We start from the raw sequence: 24451 nt of genomic DNA, 5'->3' as shown, positions 1-24451 counted from the left end.
AAAAAGAAAGAATAACAAATAAATGTGACCCATGAACTGGCTGTGGTGGAACATGCCTGTAATCCCAGCACTTGGGACAGTGAAACAGGAAACCCATGGTTTCCCAGCCAGCTGCAAACTGTTAGTGGGTTTTGAACTCTTAGGAGGTGGGACCTAGTGAAGGAAGCCAAGTCAATGTGAGCATGCCACTGAAGGGCTACTGGGACTTGGAGATGCTTCATATGACTTGTCAACTTGACACGATCTAGAGTTACCTTGGAGACAAACCCCTGAGTGTGTCTATGAGAAAGTTTCTAGCTTAGTTAATTGAGGTAGGAAGACAAACCCCAAATGTGGTAGCACCATCCTGTAGACTGGAGTCCTGGACATCATAAAAAGGGAAGGGGCTGAGCACCATTGCCCATCTCTCTCTGCTTCCAGGCATCCGATTTGGAGTGGCTTCTCCCCGCTCCCGTCACCATGCCTTCCCTGGTAATATAAACCATATTCTCAAATGGTGAGCCAAAATTAACCCTTCCTGCATCGGATGACTGTTGTCATGTGCTTTGTTACAAGAACAGGAAAACACACCAATGTACAACCTGAGGTCTTCCTCTACCTCTCTCAGCCACACGGCATGAGTAGCGTTTCTCCACCATGCATCCCCTGTTCCACCATTGACTCGGAAACAGAGCAAGAGACTATGGACTGACCTACCTGTCAATCATCACAAGTATTTTGTCATATATCAGAAAGCTGACTAGCACACAGCCTCCTCCTCTTTCATCTTTAGCAGCAAATATCAAATCACCAAGGAGCTTTTCTCCCATAAAAAGACATTAATCCCAATCTGTTTTTTCCTGTATCCCATACATGCATATATGAATGTACATGTGCACACATGGATCACACACACACACACACACACACACACACACTAGATAATATGCACACACACTGTCACTGAATTCTCACCTCATTCCTCTCTACCAAAGGACTTGTGACCAGCAATGTTTTGCTACCTTGCTTCTCAATTGTCTGCTCTACTCTAGAAGTTACACAAGAACAGGAACCAGGCCTGTCTCTCTATTGCCAGTGCTTTGAAGATTGTCTGGTAAATTGCAAACATTTAACATCAGTTTGTTGAATGTGCAGTAATTGGGAAATGGATGGACTCTCCTTCCCATGCTAATGCATGGGGATAAGTGGGGGAACAACGGGTGGGATGGAGAACTCAGAGGCTGTTTCGAGACTTGGGAAATACTAAGGACAGATCATTTGACCAGGAGATGGGCTGCATTGCTAGTGACCTAGCTTTGTGACATGCTTAGAAAGGATGGCTATCACAGAGTGGGTTTGGGCATCAAAAGAGAGGCTGGGCTAGTTATATCTTAGTCACCGTTCTATTGCTGTGAAGAGACACCATGACCAAGGCAACACTTATGGATGAAAGCATTTAATTAGGGGCTTGCTGACAGTTTTAGGTCAAACCCCTGTCCTCATGGTGGGAGCATGGCAGCACGCACAATGCTACAGCAGCAGTCAAGCAACACATCCTGATCCATAGTCAGAAGGCAGAATAAGGTTGGGTCTGGCATGAGCTTCTGAAAGCTCAAAGCCCTCCCCACAATGCCCTGCTTCCTCCTACAAGGCCCCACCCCCTAGTCCTTTTCAAGCCACTCCCTGTTGACTAAGCATTCAAATACTGAGCCTATGGGAGCCATTCTTATTCAAATCATCATAGTCTCTTTATGACCCTAGCTTGGCTGGGATGGTCCCAAGCCAATAAGCAGGGGACACTAGAGCAAGAAAAGGGGAGCTTCCCCTCCAGGAGACACATGGCAGGACATGACGTGATATGCATTCAATTAGTGTCTCTGCTCCTAGAGCCCTCAGCAATAAGCTCTTGCTAATTGAAAACACTTCTCTGTGTCTGCTTGAGAAGACAAGACTAAACAAGCCTACTGAAATGTAGTTTATGCCTAAACGGGGCAAGGGAGGCACAGTAGAGCAGCAGCAGATCATCTATCATGGAGGATGATGGAAGATGTGACCTTCAGGGTGCTGTTTCAGAAAGGCTGGACTTTCCAGGTTTTTGAGAAGGCACTGATAAGAAGAAAGAGTCCTCTCTACCTTGCAACAATTTGTTAGAAAGAATAAAATGACTATAACAAATGGGGCATGCTGTTGAGGCTTGATTTTTGATGCAGTCTTGCTTCTGAAAGAAGCATCCACTAGTTTGTGATCTGAGGATGGAAGTCTTCAACCTCCACCCCAGAGGAGAGGCACACAGGGGACTTCAAGGCACCATCAGGCAGCTAATAAGCATATTAGGTTGTCAAAACAGATAGGGTGTGATAGTTTATGCATGAGCTCCAGGAGGCAGAGACAGGAGGATTACTACAAGTTCCAGGTAAAGCTAGTCTATAGGGCAGCTGGCCAGAGCTACCTCCATAGACCTGTCTCAAAAATACAAAAAGGCAAAACCAACCAAACAAAAAACAATAGCCACTCTATGCAAACTTCTCTGGACTATATCCCTTCGTACTCAAATCATTTCATGAACAACCACTGTTAAAGTCCCATTACACAGGTTAGAAAAGTGAGACCCTGTAGTCAAGTGATTTGCCCAAGGTCATGAAGCTGGTAAAAAAAAAAAAAAAAGGAAGACTAGTCCCTGTCTGCCTGTGAGTAGGGGCTCTCACTGACACATGCCCACAGGTCTCTCATATCCTCTGACAACACAGATTTAAATACACAGACCTGAGTATCCTCCAGTTCTAGGATGCCCTGAGATGGTAGCTGAGAGCATCCTGGAGCCTACAAAAGTGAAAAGAAGGATGCTGAGACCTACCACTAAGGCACATTGGCCTTAGAGAAAGGAGGAAACCCTCTGCCTCAGAGACCTGACATCTTAAAGGCAGTAACTATCTTGGCCCTGTAGCCTTTCTCTCCATCCCTGTTACTTTCCTTCTTAGAAAGGGACCAGCAGCAGTTGGCAATCTATAAGGGGGAAAAAAACTCAATTAAGAGCCAAAGAAAAACCTCCACAGTGTTTCTTTACAATTAGAATCCACAGCTGTTGGAAATGGGCAAATGTGGAGCCCTGATTCAGACAGAAGCAAATTCTCAACTGCAATAGAAGGCTTCATTTAGCAGGCTGAAGAGCAAAGACAAGCTTAATTGAACAAGAGAGAGTGATCACCTCCCCAGCAGCTAGGCATAATCAAACAACACCAAGTAACATAATTCCTGGGATGGCGAGAAATTAGCCCTGAGCTGCAAAGACTGACCGGCAGATACAAACACCTCAGAACCAGAAGAGACAGGAGGTCACCTGGTCCCAGCCACAGCCCCTGTGGGAATCTGCTTTGAATCAGTGCTTTCATAATCATGGACTGCAATGAAGCTAGTGACAGCTTTTTAACACCAATGGCATACATACCATTTATATATAAGTGCGCACAGCTAAAACGTTAATTTTAAGACTTGATAATGGGGCTCTGACCCACACTACTGTAGAGTATCCAGATCAAATAACCAACCAGGTTCTGGTTCTAACAGACTCAGGAGACAAGGCTTGGGTGGGGGTACATGACATTCCAGACACAGGAGGGTGAGAAACAGGAAACGTCCTTCAAGACAAGACGAGCCTGGGGTGAATCAAAGCCCCTCTTGATATGCAGCCGACGGTTCTATAGAGGACAGCTACACAGAGGGTAGCTATAATATTAGTGCTGGGAGAATCAACGTGGGAACAGAGCCCCTACCCAAACCGGCTTTCATCAGCTTTCAGACTCCAGACCGAGTGCTTCACATTCTAGCACCACTAAAGCTCATGGGGTTTGAAGCCCTGGTCTGAATCCCAGCACCACCTCTTATGAGCTGTGTTATGTGGGTCAGATTAGTTCAAATTTCTTATCCATAGAAAAGGGATCACTCAAAGTGCCTGCTTCATTGAGTTGTGCTAGGATTAAATGTGAGTGAAGGAAACTGGAGCGAGTAAAACATACATTTAAATTAATAGCCAAAGAAAGGCCAATATCGTCAACATGCCTCATGAAAATAAATCTCCTATCCAAGGCTGCCTGGGCAGAAGCCACCTGTGAACCCTGATTTAGCTGACTTCCAAACTCACTTGCTCTGTTATTTCACTGTGGTACTCTAACCATAGCAGGACGAAGATATCTGAATCTTCCACTCTGCAAAAGGAGGCAACCAGGAGGGTGACAGACAAGTGTCCCCTCTCTGACCCTAGCTGCCCTCTCAGCATGTACTCACACCCATCCTGATAAGTTTTCCAGTTCAGGTCAAGGGTACAAGGAGCTTCCTTGGGCAGTGCTAACTATGGGGTTACATGGTATGGGTGCAGGAGCCCTTGGCTAAGCACTGCGGGTAGCCTCGTGAGATTGAGAAGTCTTCCAGCTTTCAAGAGGAATTCAAGGGGAATCTTTGTCAACAGACCCAACGCCAAGGTTCAAGTCTCATTGAGAATTAATAGTGAACTACTGTGTTGAGCTGAAAGTCATCTCCAGTACGACATTTTAATCAAATGGTTCTCTAAAGGTGAACTTGATCGACTCTGGGAAGGCCTCTACCATGAACCCGACGGAATCAGAGACAGAAAAGTAATTACATGCTCAGTTTAACTCTCCAGGGTAGTAGAGACGGGACCATCTGCTGCTAAGACATGCTGAAGGTAAGCAGGGATCGCCACCACACATATCTTCTCAGATGGCCCTCTCAATATCTCTGTAAGGCGAACAAGATCATCAGCCCCATTGTATGGATTAGAAAACTGAGGCCTAGGGGACGATGGTAACCAGAATCGAGAAACTGCCTAGATGGAATGAAGACTCAGGAGGGATGGCGCTGAAGGGCACGGCTCTCAGCCTTGGTCGTAGAAGCTTCTTATTGCAGAGGGTCCAGACTACTGCGGAGGCCCCCAGCTACTTAGTGCTGAGAGTAAGGGAGTCTGTGTGCTCAGTCACAGACAGGATATCCACATCAGCCTGCCCTCTTCCTCTCCTGATGCCCGGGGAGCATGGCAGAAGAGGAACTCTCGAGAAAGGATGCACTGCTGCACATGAACCCACAGCAGCTGTGACCATCTATACAAGACCCACGTTAAGATCCTGCCCGTTGAAAATTCTAACACGGGTGGGAAATAGGTTGCTAAGGCCCCACTGAGGCACTGCTGGCAGTCATGGCTTCTAGAGGAGGGAGACTCTCCCCTCTCTGGAGGTGTGGCCTCTAGTGGACTGCCCATGGATAACCTTATACCCATGTGCATATGAGAAACACCAACTGGACACGGAAATGAAGGACACAACGTTGGAAGGGGAGAACGTTGGGAGGGATGATGGTGGGGGAGAGAGGGTGTATCCATATGATCAAGATTCACTGAATCATGTATAAAAGTTTCAAATGGATCCTGGAGAGGATGTGGAGAAAGAGGAACATTCCTCTACTGCTGGTGGGATTACAAACTGTTACAACCAATCTGGAAATCAGTCTGGAGGATCCTCAGAAAATTGGACATAGTACTACCTGAGGACCCAGCTATATCACTCCTGGGCATATGCCCAGAAGATGCTCCAACATGTAATAAGGACACACGCTCCACTATGTTCATAGCAGCCTTATTTATAATAGCCAGAAGCTGGAAAGAACCCAGATGTCCCTCAACCAAGGAATGGATACAGAAAATGTGTACATTTACACAATGGAATACTACTCAGCTATTAAAAACAATGACTTCATGAAATTCTTAGGCAAATGGATGGAATTAGAAACTATCATCCTGAGTGAGGTAGCCCAGTCACAAAAGAACACACATGGAATGCAGTCACTGATAAGTGGATATTAGCCCAAAAGCTCAGAATAGCTAAGATACAATTTACAGACCATATGAAGCTCAAGAAGAAGGAAGACCAAAGTGTGGATATTTCAGTCCTTCATAGAAGGGGGAACAAAATACTCACAGGAGGGAATATAGAAACATAGTGTGGAGCAGAGACTGAAGGAAAGGCCATCCGTAGACTGCTCCACCTGAAGATCCATCCCTTATGCAGTCGCCAAAACTGCATGCTATTGTGGATGCGGGGAAATGCTTGCTGACGGGAGCCTGATATAGTTGTCTCCTGAGAGGCTCTGCCAAAGCCTGACAAGTGCAGAGGAGGATGCTTGCAGCCAACCATTGGACTGAACATGGGATCACAGATGGAAAATTTGGAGAAGGGACTGAAAGAGATGAGGGGGTTTGCAGCCCCATGGATGGAGCAACAGTGTCAACAGCCAGACCCCTTGGAGTTCCTGGGGACTGCACCACCAACCAAAGAATGCATATGGAGGGGCCCAGGGCTCTGGCAGCATATGTGGCAGAGGATGGCCTGTTGGACATCAGTGGGAGGAGCAGCCCTTGGGCTTGAGGTGGTTGGATGCCCCAGTGTGTAGGGGAATGAAAGGACAGGAAGGTGGAATGGGTGGGTGGGGGAGCATTCTTATAGAGGCAGGAGTATGAGGGATGAGACAGGGAGTTTCCAAAGAGAAACCTGGAAAGGGGAAAACATTTGAAATGTAAATAGAGAAAATATCCAATAAAAAATTCTAATAAAAAAAAGTTTCAAATGGTAACTATCTTTAAATATGTATTTATTTTATTTATTAAATATTAAATTTATTATTATATTATTTTATAGTTTGTATAATTATATATTTATGTAATTATGTTACATATAATTAAATTATAATATATTATAATTATAGTATATTATACTATAATATTAACAAATTAATATTATAGTTAATAAACATTCATTTATTAAATAGTAAATAAATATTTAAATGAAATATCTTTTATAAGATTGTGTTTGTCCCTAGAAGGAGCTGTTGTTGAAATTACAGTCACTCCTATCTATGCTTAGAAAATGCACAAGATGTCATTACACTGTTGCCCTGAAAATGTCATTAGCCAGCAGTTTACTGCAGGCTGAGGACTTGTCCAGACACTTTATAGAAATAGAAATCCTAACATTTAATCCTTGCAGCCACCCTACAGGTTCGGAGCTGCCACTTCACAGCTGAGAAGCCCATGCGCAGAAGGTTAGGATGGTGCAGAAGCTCACACAGCTAACAAGTCCAGTCTGCTTGACACCATGTAAGAGAGCTCCCTCACACTGCAGCATGCCGACTCCATAGAGACCCAGTGGGAAGGGGTGAGCATCCACTGGGTCAGACCCTAGTGTCTTAGCATTATTTCTGCTGCCATAAAAAAAATACCCTACCAAAAAACAACTAAAGAGTTAAACAAAGCATTTAAGGAGAGAGGGAATTACTTTAGCTCACAAAGTAGGTTACAGGCCATAGCCATGGGAAAGTCATGGTGACAGGAGCTCAAGACGGCTTAGTCATATCACATCCACGGTCAGGACCAGAGAGATAGATGCATGCGTGCGTACATACTCGCTCACTTGTGCTCACCTCAGCTTCTCCACTCTTAGTTTAGGAGCCCTGGCTTGGAAATGGCGCCACCCATAACGGGCTGTGTCTTCCTACACCAATTAACTTAATCAAGAACATCCCCACAGACATGCCTACTCTCCAACAATATAGACAATCCCTCATTGCGATTCTCTTTCTGCATGGTTCTTTCAAGTTAACAAGCAAAGCTAACTACTACATATTAAAACTTAGGGAATTTATATCAACCTGGGATGAAACTACGCCCAGGAGGCAGCCTTATCTAGCCCATGAACCTAGATCTCCTCTATCAACTGAATGTTCATTGACCATCTGCTTTGTGTCAGTCACCACAGTGGCCTTTAGACTGTAGTAAGACTCCTGACCCCAGTGAAAGTTTCCATCAGTGCCCATAAAAAAAAAAAAAAAAAAAAAAAAAAAAAAAAAAAAACAGAATAATGCAAATGTTATGGCAGCTGGCAGTCGGTGTATGGGGGTGGGGGAGAAAGGCAAGCAGGGAAGGACAACGGTGGCTTAGAGGGTGGCCAGGGAAGAGCTTGCTAAGAAGGTGATGTCCTGTAAGTGACATCCTGAAGCAGGTGCTGACACAAACACAGTGGTGCTTGGGGAACGAGCCCTCGGGGAAGCACACCTGCGCCACACCCCGTGCTGGGAACAGTTCTGAGGGGGGAAGATGGGAGATTGGATCAGAGGGCCATAGAGGTAACCGGAGCCCTGTCAGCCATTGTCAGTAAGTGTGGGATTCAAGTGTGAGGGAAGTGATGGAGAGCTTAGCAGAGTCACAACACCTGGTGTAATTGAGTTCCAGGCCATCTCTGTCTGCACTTTAAACAAGAGACTCACAGGCAGGTGTGCAGCACAGGCCGGCTGGGTGGTGAGACCCCGTTCTGCCCTGGGACTCTTCAATCCATTCCTGTGCCTTCCTTCATGAGTTCTCAATTCATCTCAATTTAAATTAGATCAAGGAGCTAAGGAGATGTTCCAGTGGCTGTGAACTTGCTACATAAACTTGAGGACCTGAGTTCCGATTCCTAGCACCCACATTAAAAGAAAGGTAAGGTGTAGCATGTCACACAATTATAACACCCGAACATGGGAGGGAGGCGCAGACAGATTCCCCAGATCTCACCTGGCCAGTGGTCTCCAGGCTCTGTGGCATAAGGTGACTGAGAAAGGCATCCTGACATCAGCCTCTGGCTTCCACACTCACCTGCATGGATAAATACACACACACACACACACACACACACACATCTCAGGCTATGACCTATTGCACGGATTACAGTGTGATTTGCTTCAAGTCTTCCCAACAAGTCAGGTACTAGATTTCATCTTGAGTCTAAGTGTGTTTTCGTTCCATACCCAGCATTAGAATAAATCCATTCTGGCCTCCACTGCTGCCCAGTTGCCTTCCTCTGCAGGCTCAGATGACAGCCCCTGGGCCACCACAGTGGCAGGCCTGGATATAAATACCCTTGCATGTCAGCTCCCAGCAGACAGATGGCACATCCCACACACCATGGGGAAGAGCATCAGAAAGAACAAACCCTGGAGCTTAGTGCTCACAGGACTCCATGCCTCTGGAACAGTGTGCATCATGGGAAGAGAGGGCAGGGGGTCTCGGAACAGCACTGGTTATTTATTCAGCTCTTCTTGATGCCCAGCACAATATTAGATGCCATTTGGGAAAGGAGAAAAATAACAGTTTCTGTTGTCAAGGAGATTACAATCCAGTGGGGAAAGACACACACCTGTGGGTAGAAAAGACAATAGCATGTGATCAGGAGATGAAATGCTCCCACACAGACAATGTCAGGGGTTCGGGCTTTGGGGAACTCACAGAGAAATGAGGAGATTAAAGATGTTTTCATGGAGAGGAGGAAGAGGCTCAAGAAAGACACCTGAATGTTTTCTAAGAGCAGCCATCAAAGTCCCCTATTGTCTATGCATTTATGCACATGGTGGGTTGACTGGGAAATACCCACCATAGGCTCACATATTTGGACACTAGGGCCCCAAGTGGTAGCACTGTTTGGGGAGGTTATGGAATCTTTAGGAGGTGGAGCCTTGCTGGAGGAAGTGTGTCACTGGAGGTGGGCTTTAAGAATTTATAGCTTAGACCCACTTCCTGTTCCTTCCTCTCTGTTTCCTGTGTGTGGATGAAAATATGATCAGCCAGCTTCCTGTTTCTGTAACTATACTATGCCTTCCCTACCATGCTGGACTCTAAACATGAGCCAAAATAATTTTTTTTTCTCCATAAGTTGCTTTGGCCATGGTATTTTATCCCAGCAACAGTATCTGTCTCAGCAGATCCTGCACTACCAGTAGCCTGCTGGCCTGCCATGGCCTTACAGCATCTGTTACTCTCCCATGACTGCCTCTTTCTCCCAATATTCCCTACTAAAAGGGTATTTTTGTCCTTAGAATGGGTATCATGAAAATCCTGAGCCAGCTTGCCTAAAGGGACAGGAGGCAGCAACAATGAACTACTCAGGAAGTCAGGGAAGGTGCCAGAGAAAAGGTGTAGCCAGGGCTGACGCTTGAAAGGAATTGGGAAATCAGAGGCAGTTGTCCTAGCTGAACTGACAAAGCCAGAGACAACTTGAAAGATAGGAAAGGTGGGCTCAGCTCCTCGGGGTAGGGGGGTCTCCAGGCCCCTGAGCCAAGGAGTTTGAACTTGGTATCATGAGCAACTCAGTGCCCACACACCAAGTCCAGGCAAGAATCAACAAAGGCTCACGTCTAAAACGGTCTTTTTGTTGTTGTTACTATAACAAGATACTTGAAGCAAGGTTGTTTAAGTTTTTTTTTTTCTCACCACTCTGTAATAACAAGGGCACAGTTGAAAAGCCTGAGACAGAAGGCCAACTCCCATGTGATTTTATGAACATGAAAACACAGCTCTTAGCCAGAAAGAAATGAGATAGTTTGTTCTGAAACCAAATAGGAGTGATCACACTCAAAGAACACAGACTGAGGTTTGCCCCAAATACTACGTTCTAACATAGGAACTGTTTGATGAAGTTCTTATAGAACAGAACAAAGAAAGTCATAAATCAAGACACTTTTCAAATGCTTTAGAAGGAGCCTCTGGACGAGTTACAGCAAAGCAGGAAATGCTATCTAATGGCATTCTCCCCTTTTGGTTGGTGTTACCCAGTGGCCACAAAGATGTTAGCTCACCTACAAAGGTGAGCAAAAAGTGGCTCTTGGGTAGAGATGTGTCAAGATAATTAGGCTGTGGACTTGCAACATTCCAATCTTTACACATCACTGAATTTCTACTCAATCATCATGCCAGATCTCCGTCAGTACAGCCACCCACACACAACCAGTCCAGAGCCCGGCCGGCATCTCCATCCCCCACCACAGAGGAAGCCTTTCTGTTTCCCTGGACCAGATTATTCTAAGCAGCCTCTGAAGCCCCACAGGACTGAACCCAGCGTTATCTCCTGCACACAGTGGCTGCCTTGTTAAAAGGCAATCAGAGGAGCTGACGTTAATAAATGTTAACACCCTCAATGTGGAGTCAGGCAATTAAAATCCCTCCTCAGGACCTCTGAGACCAGCCTGTGGAAAACCCATCCGCTGCCTTAATAAGCTCAGGCCATCACAGGACAAACAGAAAACAGGGAGAAGGGGTGGACATTAAAACTACAGACCAGGATAGGGGCACCTACCAAAGATCTGTGCCACACTGCCGCACCCCTTCCCACCAAAACAAGAAGCAAGGCTCTCAGGCAAGACTGCGAGGCCTGAGAAGTCCTCTGGACTTGTGTTCAGTGCAAGGTCAGGGACATTCTCGGGGAGGGCTGGCTGAGGGCTCCAACCCCTCTGCACCTGACAGCGGGTTTAGAGCATGGGCGATCAGCAAGTACAAAGGAGCTGCTTTTATGCTGGTGCAGAGGCCTGTGGGAGCTCATCATGCTGCTTCAGTCATACCTTCCCTTCCATGTTCTTCTGTATCTTTACTGATTGTGTGTGTGTGTGTGTGTGTGTGTGTGTGTGTGTGTGTCCACACATAGCCTGGTACATAGCACTTTCCAGAGGCTGTTCCCCCTTCTCCCTACCACTGGGCTTTAGGCACTGAACTTAGGCTGTTGGGCTTAGCAGCAAATAAGTAAACCACTGAGCTACTTCGATGACCCCTTTCTTCTCTTTCCTTCTTCCTTTCTTTTTGCCTTTCTTTGTAAAATACTAGATAGCTCAGAGTGGCCACAACCTGGCTATTCTCCTGCCTTAGTTTTCATCTTCCTGAAGTCCAGATTAGAGGCAGAACCTTTAAACATCACCTGCTATTCCTTCCACAGAGAATTAAGAAAGGGCACTAGGTCCACCTGGGGTCACCCTGTGAGCTAAGTGACAGAGGACTGGTTTGCTGAAGCTCAAGAGTCAGAGAGTGCACGAGCCCACCATGGAGGGCCTAACTCCTGGATCTGGTAAGACCAGCAGTTGGGGACCCAGGCATTCAGACTGCCCTCCATGTCACTTTCTCACCACAAATGTGCACATAAATAGGTTAAGTTCATGTAAATGACTTGAATAATCTTTCTGGCCATGACATATGATGGGCTCCAGCCTCCCATACCACCCCAGAATAGCTGTGGTATCTTCAAATTGCAAGGAGGCTTGGTTCATGAATGTGTTTACCTTACAGGCCACTGGCAGTCCCATGACAAGGCTTGATGCAGCGGTGACGGAAGAGCCACCGGTGCCTTACCCATAGAGAGCCCTGTCACTGCGTGATGCAAGGGCCGGTGTGACACAGACTATCGCAAAAGACAAGAGGACATCCTTGTCATCTTCCCTATCTGTTCTAGGGAAAAGGTTGTTTCACCACAGAATAGCTCTGCTGGAAGCAACAGGTTCACTAGGGAAGCCTGTTAATGAAGTATCACCCACCTAACTCTTGCACCTTCTGAAGCAGGGGATCAGGAGACAGATCCACAGCTACACTCCCAGATGATAGTAAGTGACGTTGATGTGTAATTAATAAGGCTACCAATGAAAACTAAACAACTCTGGTTTGAAAACCTGACAGTTGAAGAAAGGAAAGGATTCAATTTAAAATTGCACAAAAAGAATTACCTGGCATGTTAGTTTCTACTGCTGTATAACAAATTGCCACCAGCCTGTGAGCTGACTCACAACAGCACAGACATTAATTCTGACCTAATTCTGGAGGGTAGAAGTCTGGGTGCACATGGGCTCTCTCTGACCAGGGTCTCACAGGGTAGAAACCCAAGCTTGAACACCCTAACAGAATCTGATTCCTTCCACGTGTAGAAGGAAGTTCTTCTTTTTCTTCTAGTTTTCTTATTGTTGTGACAGAATACAGGCTTAGAAAGGAAATGTTTACTCAGGCTTACAGGTATGAGGCAATGTCTCTCATGATGAGGCAGGAACACACACTAGCAAGAGCAGGAGGCAGTTGGCTACATTGTGACTGCAGCTGAGAAGCGGGGAGAGATGACGGCTAGTGCACAACTTCTCTTCTCTTCATTCAGTCCAGGAATCCATGGGATGCCGCTGACCACGTTTAAGATGGGTCTTCCCTTCTCAGGTAAACCGTTCTGGAATCACCCTCACAGACACAGCCAGATGTATGTCTCTTAGGTGGTTCTAAATCTAGCCAACTTTACAACAGAGATCAAACATCAAGGGGACAGATGACACTATTGCCACTTTGAAAAAAATCCATGTGGAAAACTACTGCTACAGAAACTTTCTAAAATATATACATGTATATATATGAAAACACTCCAAATGAAGTTATTCTATGTCTGAGGGACATGCTCCAACTGGACACCAAATACCAGCAGATTAAAAACTTCATTTCCAGGAATGGGTACCTCTTTTTGAGTTGTTTGCTAGTGAGGTCCCATAGAGCCTCTAGACAGTATAAGTTACCCTTCATAACTTGACAGAAAGATTCTATTGTTAAAGACACCACATTACTTGGATCATAAAATATGGAGAATATTTTATGACCAGGAGGCTTCATTGCTTCTGGATAGCTTTCATAGTACTAGAAGGTACTGTGCATGCAACCAGAGGAGAAAAGTAATCTTTAATTTCAACTAGATGTGAACCCTACAAGCTACAATATTGACCAACCAGACAAGATCTGTCTATTGGTACAATAGTGACAGGAATGTTATGGGAATAACCAACTACTTTCTAACTGGATTTAAGGCCTGCTCCATGAGATGGAACCCATACCTGACACTGTTAAAGGGGCTACATAGGTCATGGGCCCTAAGGGTGAACCTACTACTGGTAGTCTACTAAATAGACAAAGCATTAAAACAGTCCCTAATGGTTTATTGCTATACCCATAGTTTAATCTATCGCCCAGCCTTCATCAGAGAATATTCTTCTTGTAGTAAAATCATGCAGAGACCTGCAGCTTGTCAAGGTCAGAGAATGAGACTTTGGCATGCTCTGCCTGAAAGGGGACATCTATATATCACAGTCCTCTCCTTGAGGCTCAGGGATCTTCTTGGAAGAGATAATAGAAAGATTGTAAGAACAAGATCCCTCTAGGTCATGTTTTCTATGTCCTAATAGAATACCTCAAACCAAATAAAATTTAAAATCCTTTGTGTGATATGTAGCTTAGAATAATTGAGTCTAAGCATGTCAGCTGTAAATTTCTTTAGCAGACATCTTGTGTGGAAAAACTGACCACCTAGCTCACAGACAGCCCTGGTTTAGACCAGCAAATACTCTGTATTTAGACCAGCAAACTTATGACCAGCAAATTTTCTTCTTGCTGTGGAAAAAAAAAAATACCTGACAAAAGCAACTTAAGGAAACGTTTATTTTGGCTCACAGTTTGAAGGGATGTGGTGTGTTACCATGGAGATGGTACAGCAGTGGGAGTATATGGCAGCTGGTTGCTCTTCACACAGTCAGGAAGCATGAAGACACATGATGGCATCCATCTTTCTTTTCCCCCATTTCCTTTTTATCCAGTTCACAACACCCATCCAGTGAAGTGGTGCTATGAAGTAGTGCCTCCTATACTGGGGTGGCTATCTTCCCTTCTCAGTTCTCATTCTCTCTCTCTCTCTCTCTCTCTCTCTCTCTCTCTCTCTCTCTCTCTCTGGAAATGTCCTCATAGACACATCCAAAAATGTATCTCCTAGTGCTTCTAAATCCAGCCTACAATGAAGAAATCCAGTCTACAATGAAGAAGAAACACTACACACACATTCAATAGGTCTTACCATCTGATACAGCTATCCACAAAGCCAAACATGCCCACAGAGTTTAGTAGAAAGACAAACCTTGCTCAGAAACACCAAGCTACACCTTAGGCTATCTATGAACACTATTTTACTTACAAATCAAAACCACCATATACAATAATAGGTATTATTCTCACTTTATAAAATAAAGAATTTGAATTCTGTAATCTACCCCTTTTTATTTTTTTGTTTGCTTTTATTTTGATTTGTTGTTTGGTTTGGTTTGATAGCCAACAGCACAGAGCAGCTTCAGGAATCAAACACAGATCAATCTGATTCCAAACCACATGTTCCATCCATGAACCTAATGTCAATCAGTATGGGTTATCTTTCCTGTAGCTTCAGCCACACAATGTATCTTAGAATAAAACAAAAAACTGAGCCAACAAGATATCTCATTAGATAACTTGCTCCCATGCCTGATGATCTGATCAGTTCTCAGAACCTACAAGGTGAAAGGAGAGACCCAACTTCTGCAAGTTGTCCTCTTACCTCCATACACAAGATATGGAACACACAGAAGTGTGTGCACAGGATGGGGCAGGAAGTAGAGAGGGAGGGAAAGAGAAAGAGAAAAGGCAGGAGAACAAGGAGAAGGAAAAAAACTAAGCAGGGCACTGTCCCCCATGCTCTCTTAAAAAAATAACAAGCACCGCATTTTGTTCTTGCCCTAAGTAGAATTAAATCTCTCCAACAGCGTCAGATGGATTGCTAATTACACAATTACATCATGTGGCCATGCTGGTAATAAAATTCTTGGAGTGCTTTCAGCAAATCCAAGTTTGGAGAAAATAACGGCTTGCTTTAAAATTATTTACTAAATTAGGCGATTCTTTACTCAACATTGTTTTTAATAATTCAAGTACAGAATGTTTTATTATGAACATTTCCAAAAACAAGTTTCAAAAAAAATATCCCATTCTTGCTGATATGTACAGACTGCTCCAGGAAGGTTTTTAAAAATATATAAAAACATTTAATATTTCTCCTTGCTGGATAGTGGGGAGGGTTCTCAGCCACCCTGTGAGTCTTCCTGCTGATGAAGCCCTCCCCTATGACTTGCCAGGGTTGGGGAGGAAAGGCCTCAGTTCCACTTACTTCCTGCAAATCACCACAGATGACGTCAAACCTCTGGGAGGAAGGAAATAAAAGATGCTACATGGGAAGTGCCTTTTCCATAAACAGCTAAAACATAGCCCGCCCACCCACTCCTCGGTCATGTGATCCTGTCCTCCTCCCGCAGCATCAAGAAGTGGAGTCTACCAGATGTCCCGAGGGCCAAGGCCCATGGACTGTTCCAGAAGAGTGGCTGTCTCTGCACTATGCTCAGCCCTCCATGGCCCAGCAGCTTCTGCTTCCTTCTGGTTGGGTCAGCCTCTTAAGATGTTCCGTCTGAGAACCTAGCCAATGTGCTATAATGCAAATGTACAAAGAGCACACAGTGAGCAACCATGATCGAGAATGCTGGTCGGCCACCCTCCACTGCCAGGTGAAGGCAGCTGCCATCTTGGATGCTCACCCATCAAGACTTCACAGATGTCTGCAAACCCAGGAGGGGTTTCCAGAGAACCATCTAGCCAAGTTATATCACCCAGAGAACCATGGAATATGATAAGATATTATTAATGAGACACTGAGTTTTGGAGAAGTTTATTAAACACCAACATGTAACCAGATAGCCCTCTTCTGATTGGTCATCTGTGAGAACTGAAGACATCCCTGCCCACCAGATGAGCCTGAGCTCATAAAGGAGCCATTCAGAGTGCCCTGTTCTTTGGGCTGTCCATTGCCCATCAGTGAGATACAGCAACCTAAAGACCAGGCCAGCATGTGCAGTCACTGTTCAGAGACAATAGTTTTGTTTATATGCATTTTGTTTTGAGATAGGGGCTCATGAAGCCCAGGCTGGGCCTCAAATGTGTTGTGTAGCTGAGGATTTGAACTCCTGATTCCTCTGCTTCCACTGGGATTTGAGGTATGCACCATGTCAGACACAGGATTTCTAAAACGCAAATGGAGGCTTCACAGCTCTGGGTGATGAAGCCACCCTCCTATGTTGCTAAAAGCAAAGTGTCCTTGCTTGGGACTGGAATTCCATCGTCTTAAAATATCAACCTGTTCGCTTCTGCCAGTCAAGCAGTTTGATTGGCAGGCACATATGGCCTTGACAGCTCAAAAACAAAACAAGGAATTAAATGTTGCTTAATTCATGAGGCTTGTTGAGCATAGGGAAAAAAAATTGTTTAAAATGTGAGCTCAGCTGAGAAAAGGGTCCTCAGAATAAAAGTGGAAACATGTCCTGTAATGACGTCCGTCACGAGATGGCCCAGGCTGAGCAGTTTCTGTGGACCAGTACAGTCACCACACAAAGTGTGTCCTGAGCCTTTGTCTCTCTTATGTTTCAAATGATCCAGGAAGTGAACACTCCAAGTATTCCCTACTTGACAAAGGAAAAGATGAGGGACAGAGTGGGAGGACCCCACCACCACCTTGCTAGAAGCCAGACAAACAGTGAACAGCAGAAACAAGACTCGAATCCTTCGGATTGCAAAGTCTCTACACATGGCACTGGAACCAAAAATCTGTAACTGTAAGAAAGTCGTGTATCCCAAGAAAATGTTCTGTTCACCTCTCCTTCTCTTAGACAGTGTGTGCTAGGGAGACTATGGGTATCTAATCTGAAGCACAGGCCTGGTGTGGCATAAAGAAGTGGGACTGAGTGACCCACAGGATGGGCTAGAATTACACAAGAATGAACCTTTCATGGGCACAAATGCATGCCAATCCAAGAAGACAGAATTCAGTGTTTGCCTAAGATGAAGATACAACTATAGCAATTTCATTCCTGGGCCTCTGTATTAGCAATGAGCAGTGGTGCCTGCCCCAGGGACCCAGAAACAGCAGGATTCATTCTCTTTGCCAAGATTCTACACATTCCCACTGTGAGTCACACATCATCCCCCTGTGCATGTGCTACACCCCCTTATAAAAGGCCAGTCCCTCTTCTCCCCAGTCTCTTCTTCTCTCCACCTTTGCCCAGAGGCAGCCTCTGTATACCTCTTCCCCAATAAACCTCCCACAAGAGTCTGTCACATGATATGACTTTGTGAGGTCCATCGCTTAGATCATAATACTATGTCTGTGTCCTGGGTGAACACTGAGTGTCACCTGTAACAAGGACATGGGAGCTTAATCACAGAGTATTGTTCATGGTAAAACTCAAGCAGAGTAAAAGAGAGGCAAAATAGAGGAAGAAATGTAGGAGGAAGTGACCATGTATCATACCCGTTAAAGGCATTAGCATCGTGGGTTTGTTTGTGGGAACTGGAGACTGAGCTAGGATTTGTTCCTGTCCTAGGCAAGTGTCTGCCACTGAACTGTGTCCTCACCCTGGAGTGCATCACTTGAAGGTTCTTCAACTAGAACTAGATGTTCCAACACAAATGACAGAAACAAAGGGGGGAAAGAAGGCAGGAGTTGGAGCGATAACTCAGTGGCTAAGGAGGACTTGTTCTTGCAGGGGACCCAAGTTTGGTTTCCAGCAACCACAGCAGGTATCACACAACTGCCTGTAACTCTGAGAGATACCAGCAGCCCTTCCATAGCCAACTTTAAACCATTTCTAGATTATGAAGAGGGAACCTCTTCTGCCATCAACTTAAAGTCATAATTCCATGAATGTACGTACAAGCGTACAAATAAAAAAGTAAGACAAATCTTTCAATAAAGGAAGAAGTCCAATTAAATAATATTGCATTTCTGTAAATTACACTATATATGTGTTCTGTGTGCAGTTTATACTTATACATGTATTGAAAGATACAAAGGCATTATGGGAATATTAAACTTAAATTGTGATCATCATAAGCTCAGATGTGTGGAAACCGCTAGTAAAGAATCATGTAGGAAGGGAGTCTCAGTGAAGGATTGTCTAGATCAGGTTGGCCTGTGGGGATGTCCAGGGGGTAGGTTGTCTTAATTAACCTATGCAGGATAATCCAGCCCAGTGTACTGTTCCTTAGGCAGGGGCCCCTGGGTGTAAGAGTGGTTAAACTGACCACAGGCAATCAACTGAGCATGTGCACATTTATTTTCTTTGTGTTTGAATGTCATGTGACTAGTAGTCTGAAATTCCTGCCTTGACTTCCTCTGGAAGTGATGGGCTGTAATCTGAAACTCAGAAAACCCTCTTCACCTCTAGGTTTTATCACAGCAACAGAAATGAAAGGAGATGGGACCCTGAGGACCCACCACCAAGACTGACCTCTGATCTCCACACACTCAGTCATGTGCACGACCAACACAGGAACATGCACACAGAAGATGACGGGGCCTGAGTGTCTGCTCTCATCTTGGAGAGCATGCCCATAAACAAGAGACGAGCAAAATCAAGCAGTTCCCACAGCACCTTACCAGCTCTAACCCCCTCCCGCCCCCGGACTTCAACTGTGTCTGTGTCTTCATTATTCGGAGTTTTCTGAGTCCTGAATGAGCCACCGAGCCTGCGTGAAAAATCATAGAACACCTTCAGCAATGGCGACGGCGCTGCCTCCCCATTGGTATTTCTCCCAGGCTCGTTTTGTCCTTGCCTCACTGAGCCGCTGCAAGGGAGGCGTCAAGGGACCTTCACGAGAAGCAAGGAGAAGTGACAGATGTGTGGATGGAGACCGTCCACAGCTGCAGGGCAGCTGGGGTTTATGGGAAGTGTTAAATCACTGCAGTCTTCCCGGTTCTTTAATAACATATATTGATTTGCTTGTGCTTCCCTGAGGGAGGAAGAATTTGACTAACAGCCAGTGTTCCCCTGAGAGCAAGCACCAGAGGGTCTGACTGAACACAGAAGAGTGAGAAGCTGAGAAAGGAAATAAAAAGAAGGTAAGAATGATGGTCTGTGGAATTGGAAAATAATATGTACTTCACGGGAGCTGACATGGCTCAAAACAAGCAGGTGAAGGAAGAATTCATCTCGAAGAGCCTGTAACCTCTTCCCTGCTTTGCCGCTCCTCTCCCCCAGGGGGCGCCATCCTAGTACCCATAGTCAAAGTTCTTCCAAGAGCTGCGCATGCTCATCCCTTGGGCTATATTCATGTTCTTGCACATCTGTCTAAGAAGGGTTAGGTTGCTTTCTCCTCTGCCAGGATAAACTTTGTTCTCGTGTTGTTCTGTTGGGTAGGACAGAATTTGAAATTATAATTAAGTTTGCAATTATAATTTAAACTACTAATCCTTTGAGTTTCTGTGAGTATTGTGTCTTTGGTCCTCACAGAGTCCACACATTGTAGTGTCATGAGACACTGTTCTTTAGGACACTGGAGAGAATCAAGATGTCCACAGGATCCCAGTGTATAGCCCAAGGGCCAGCAAAGCATAGATACCCCAGTCTGATTTTGCAAATCAACTCTATGAGCATGCTTGTCACAGAGTGGGCAGTGGGCTGGCACACAAGAAAGCTGTCTCGGGGATTGGAACTCTTGTTCCTCAGGATACTTTCCCTGCCCCCACTACACCTTACATGCCACAGGCCAGGTGCCATCTCTGCTGCCTGCCTGCCTACAGTAACCAAGTCATAAACATAACCAGCCCAGGTCCCCAGCCCCTCTGTCCTCCTAACCAGGCTGGAAGCAGCATGGCCTTTGGGAGTCAAGCATCAGCATTTATACCCAAGCCACGTGCTGTGAACAGTATCAAAGAGGGAATAGGTGTTTATGATGAGAACTCGCTACTGGACCCTGGGTTCCCTTGACCTCTAGATCTGATTTCCTAAATGGTGTTGTCACTGGATCCTGAACAAGTCAGGTTCAGCCACCTGTCCCCAACAGACCAACTAAATATGTGGTAATAAAAAGCAAGAAGAGGAGATTCATTAAATGTGGCCTTGTAGGGAAGAGGAACAAAGACGTTAAGTGACCCCTCCAAGTCTATCTTTGAGGTCTTGATATGAAGACAAGGAGGGCCCATAGCTAAGCAGTCCTGGTCAAGGTGTGGTCCCCACCCAGCCTCATCACCTCAGCTCCAGTCTCCCCTACAAGGTGGTCTGACAAGTTGTCAGAACTGTGGAAAAATTCTTCCTGGAAGACAAGCTCTCCCTATGGCTGATACCAAGCTTGGACCTTTTCCATCTCCCAACAGGAGACTCCAGAGGGCATCCTGATTCCTTGAAGACCGATGTCTCAACAGTTGATTATCAACATAGCAAGTCCAAGGCTAGCCTTAGCTACATGAAGTCCCATCTCAAGAAAAAAAAAATCACCTAACTATATCTTAGTAGTAGAGGATGGCCCACCATGTGCAAGACTCTGAATTCAATCCCCAGCACAGAAAGAGGAAGGAGGGGAAGAAGAAGAGGAGAGGAGGAGAAAAGGAGGAAGGGAGGAAGAAATGGCTCATGCCTGCAGTCATTGCACTTGGGAGGGAAAGTCAGGAGAGTCAGGGGTTCAAAGTCAACCTCAGCTTTATGAGGGCAAGGCCAGCAAGGACAGGAGACCCTGTCCTTTCTAAAATAAATGGACAAACAAAATCTAATCGCTCCTTTATTGGGAGTCCACAGTGTCTGGAATTTAGCTAGGTGCTCATATGCTAGTCCGTGAACTTTAAAAAAGAAAGAAAGGAAGAAAGAAAAGTGTAAACCAGAGTTCAGACTATCCACAGTGAGAAGAAGACGAAACTGAAGCACAGAGCAGTTAGATAGCTTTTTTCAATGTCACATGACCAAAACAGCTTTGTTCCAAATATTCCCTCTCAGAGATATTGCTTGTGTCCAGCCAATAGCAGAAATTGTCTTTAAAAATTCCCAGCTCACTGGCTTTGTTTACAAAATTAACAAGCAGATGACACCTTCCAGCTTGGTCCTAACAAGAGGGGAAGGGGGTTGTGTGCTGACAGCAGTGAGAGAAGGCCATGTCCTTGGGAGCCTGCCAGTGGCCTAGTCTGTCAGTCATTAGACAGTGGGTGGTGCGCTCTCTCTCTCTCTCTCTCTCTCTCTCTCTCTCTCTCTCTCTCTCTCTCTCTCTCTCTCTCTGTGTGCTTACATAGCTTTCAAAACCCTCCTAGTCTGGAAATGGTGGCATATGCCTATAATCTCAGCTCTTGAGATATGGAGACAGGAAGATCAGGAGTTCAAAGTTAGCCTTACCTACATAGTAAATTTGAAGATAGCCTGGGCTACCTGAGATTATGATTTTAAAAAAGAAACAATAACTGAATAGCAATAAATAACTAAAGCCTTCAGGGTCCTTCAATTCCCATGGGTTGGCCCTGACCTCATTCTGGTTCTCCTGTGGGACAATGTCCCACTGACCTCATTCTGGTTCTCCTGTGGGACAATGTCCCACTGACCTCATTCTGGTTCCCCTGTGGGACAATGTCCCACAAAATGCTTGTTTCTGGCCAACCCAGCCATTGGACTTCTGGTTGGTCGTCACAGTTCCTGGCTGAACTTCCGTTCTGCACCCACGACACTGACTAGATAGAACACAATCAATTTTACCTTGTGAGCTTTTTCCATTTGTTGGGTAGTGACTGTCAGAAAGGTGTGGTGTTGAAAAGGGTTAGGAAGCCAACCTCGGATGCTAGCATGAAGAACTGCTGGGACTGACTGGTAATGTCTGCCGTGGGCATCAGAGAGGTGAAAAAGTTGGAAGCTTCTGGTCTCTGTCCCCACAGCACAGTCAAGCTGTACCCAAACTTTCCCAACAGAGCAACAGTGCAGCGAGAGGGCATTACCTCACACGCCCCAGGAGACAGAGGGAATGGAAGGGTGAAGGAAAGCAGAGCACGCAGTGAGAGGCTCTGGGATTTCCAGGTCAGCCTCTAGGAAACCTGTGGGTGCCCTGTTTCCTTATCCACCCCCACCCTGAGACAGCCTACCGGACTCCCCACAACAAAGGTGGAACTGCCCGCGCATGCTTGAAGCCACATTTGCCGTTTCCAAGGGCTTCTGACTGGCACCACTCAGCATGATCTTGGGTCCTAGATATTTGATAAGGACTGAACTTCATTTGGTCCCCACAATGACTGTATGAGATAGGCATGGGGAAACTGAGTTTTCACAAGATTAGACCCCGTGTTCAAACTCACTGGTTCCGAGACCAGCCCCTACAAGACTCTTGTGTCCTTTACCTCAACATTTTTGGCACAGCCTCCAAATTACATCTCAACTTACTTTAATCTTTTTGACAATTATTTATTCCATGTGTGAGAATGAGGGAGAATATCAGGCAAGCATGTGGAGATCATACGACAGCTTCGAGAGCCAGTTATGTCCTTCCACCTTGCTGAGGCAAGGTCTCTCTTGTTCTCTGCCTGGGCAGCCTGCTGCAGGCTAGCTGGCCCCTGAGCTTCCCGAGGGTTCTGTGTCTGCCTCCCACCTCACCCCAGGAGTGCTGTGCTGACAGGCACCTGACACCACAGCTGGCTTTTATGTGTGTTCTGGGCATCGAACTTGGATCTCAGTCTTGCAAGTCTTTGCCAACTCATCCATCTTGACTCTCATTATAATCTTTGAAGGAGTTGGGATACCCAAGACAGCTTACCATGGCAGAGTATGTGTGGTGTCCTGTGACCTCAAATGCCTCCCAATCACAGCTTCAAGGCCTCCAACAAAATGCTTTGCCAGTTTCCAGGAAAAGTCATAGGAAGTTATTCTGCCATCTCTCGGGAAGCATTCTGAAGTACACTCCCTGGGTCTGTGGCCTTGGACAGCCCCTTAGCCTCCTCAGTGGCCCATGCCTGGCTGTACCCACCGTGGAAGCCACCTCATACTTTCTAGGAGGCATCTTTTGTTCATATCATCTTCCCCCAAAACACTTTCCTCTTCCAAATGCCAATCAAATGTGTCCTGTGAGCTTCAGGGTGGTTTAGTACTATTCGTACTCAATTCCTTCCCCCATCTCTTAAATCAAAGCTGATTTTAAAGCACTAATGTGGCCAGTTTAGCAAGAACATTCTGGAGAGTGAAGAGGCAGTGCTATGAATTAATCTGACGCTATCTCCAACACCGACCCTACCTCGAAACACACCCACCGATTTTGCACTCGTGCACCGACCATGGAAGAGATTTACACCTGTAAATTCTACATTCTCGTAGAATGGTGTTTCTGCATCACGCTCCTTGAAAAGGAGGAGGAAGAGGAGGAGGAAAAGGTAAAGGGGGAGGGAGAGGAGGCCCATAGATCTTTAATTGACCTGAAGCTTGTCAGTTAAACTAGATTGGCTGGTCACCAAGTCCCAGGGATCCACCCGTCTCTGCCTCCTCAGAGCTAGGAATACAAAAATACCGCCAGGCTGGGTATAGTAACATGCACCTTTAATTCTAGCACGTGGAAGGGAGGCAGAGGCAGAAGGATCTCTAAATTCTAGGCTAGCCTAGGCTACATAGTGAGTTCCACCAGGATTACACAGTGAGACTCTGTCTTAGAAAGAAAGGAAGGAAAGGAGGAGGGAGGGACGGAGGGAGGAGGGAGAGCAAGCGCGCCCCCACTCCTAGCTTGTTTTACATGGATTCTGGGGCTAGACCTTGGACCCTCCTCTCACAAGGCAGGCGCTCTACTGACTGAGCCATCTTCCCAGTCCTGTAAACAGATACTTCAATGGTTATTTTTAAATTCACCGTGTCTTCAAGGTAAAAACAATTTTTTAAAAAATTGTTTTAATTAGTTGATTTTCTAAAGATAAGAAATTCTACAGAGGGATAATTTTGAAAACAACCATTAGAAGTATTTCCCCACTGCATATTG

The sequence above is a fragment of the Apodemus sylvaticus genome, chromosome 10 (assembly GCF_947179515.1).
Source record: "Apodemus sylvaticus chromosome 10, mApoSyl1.1, whole genome shotgun sequence".
Lineage (NCBI taxonomy): Eukaryota > Metazoa > Chordata > Mammalia > Rodentia > Muridae > Apodemus > Apodemus sylvaticus.
Note: the sequence above shows the minus strand (reverse complement) of the source record.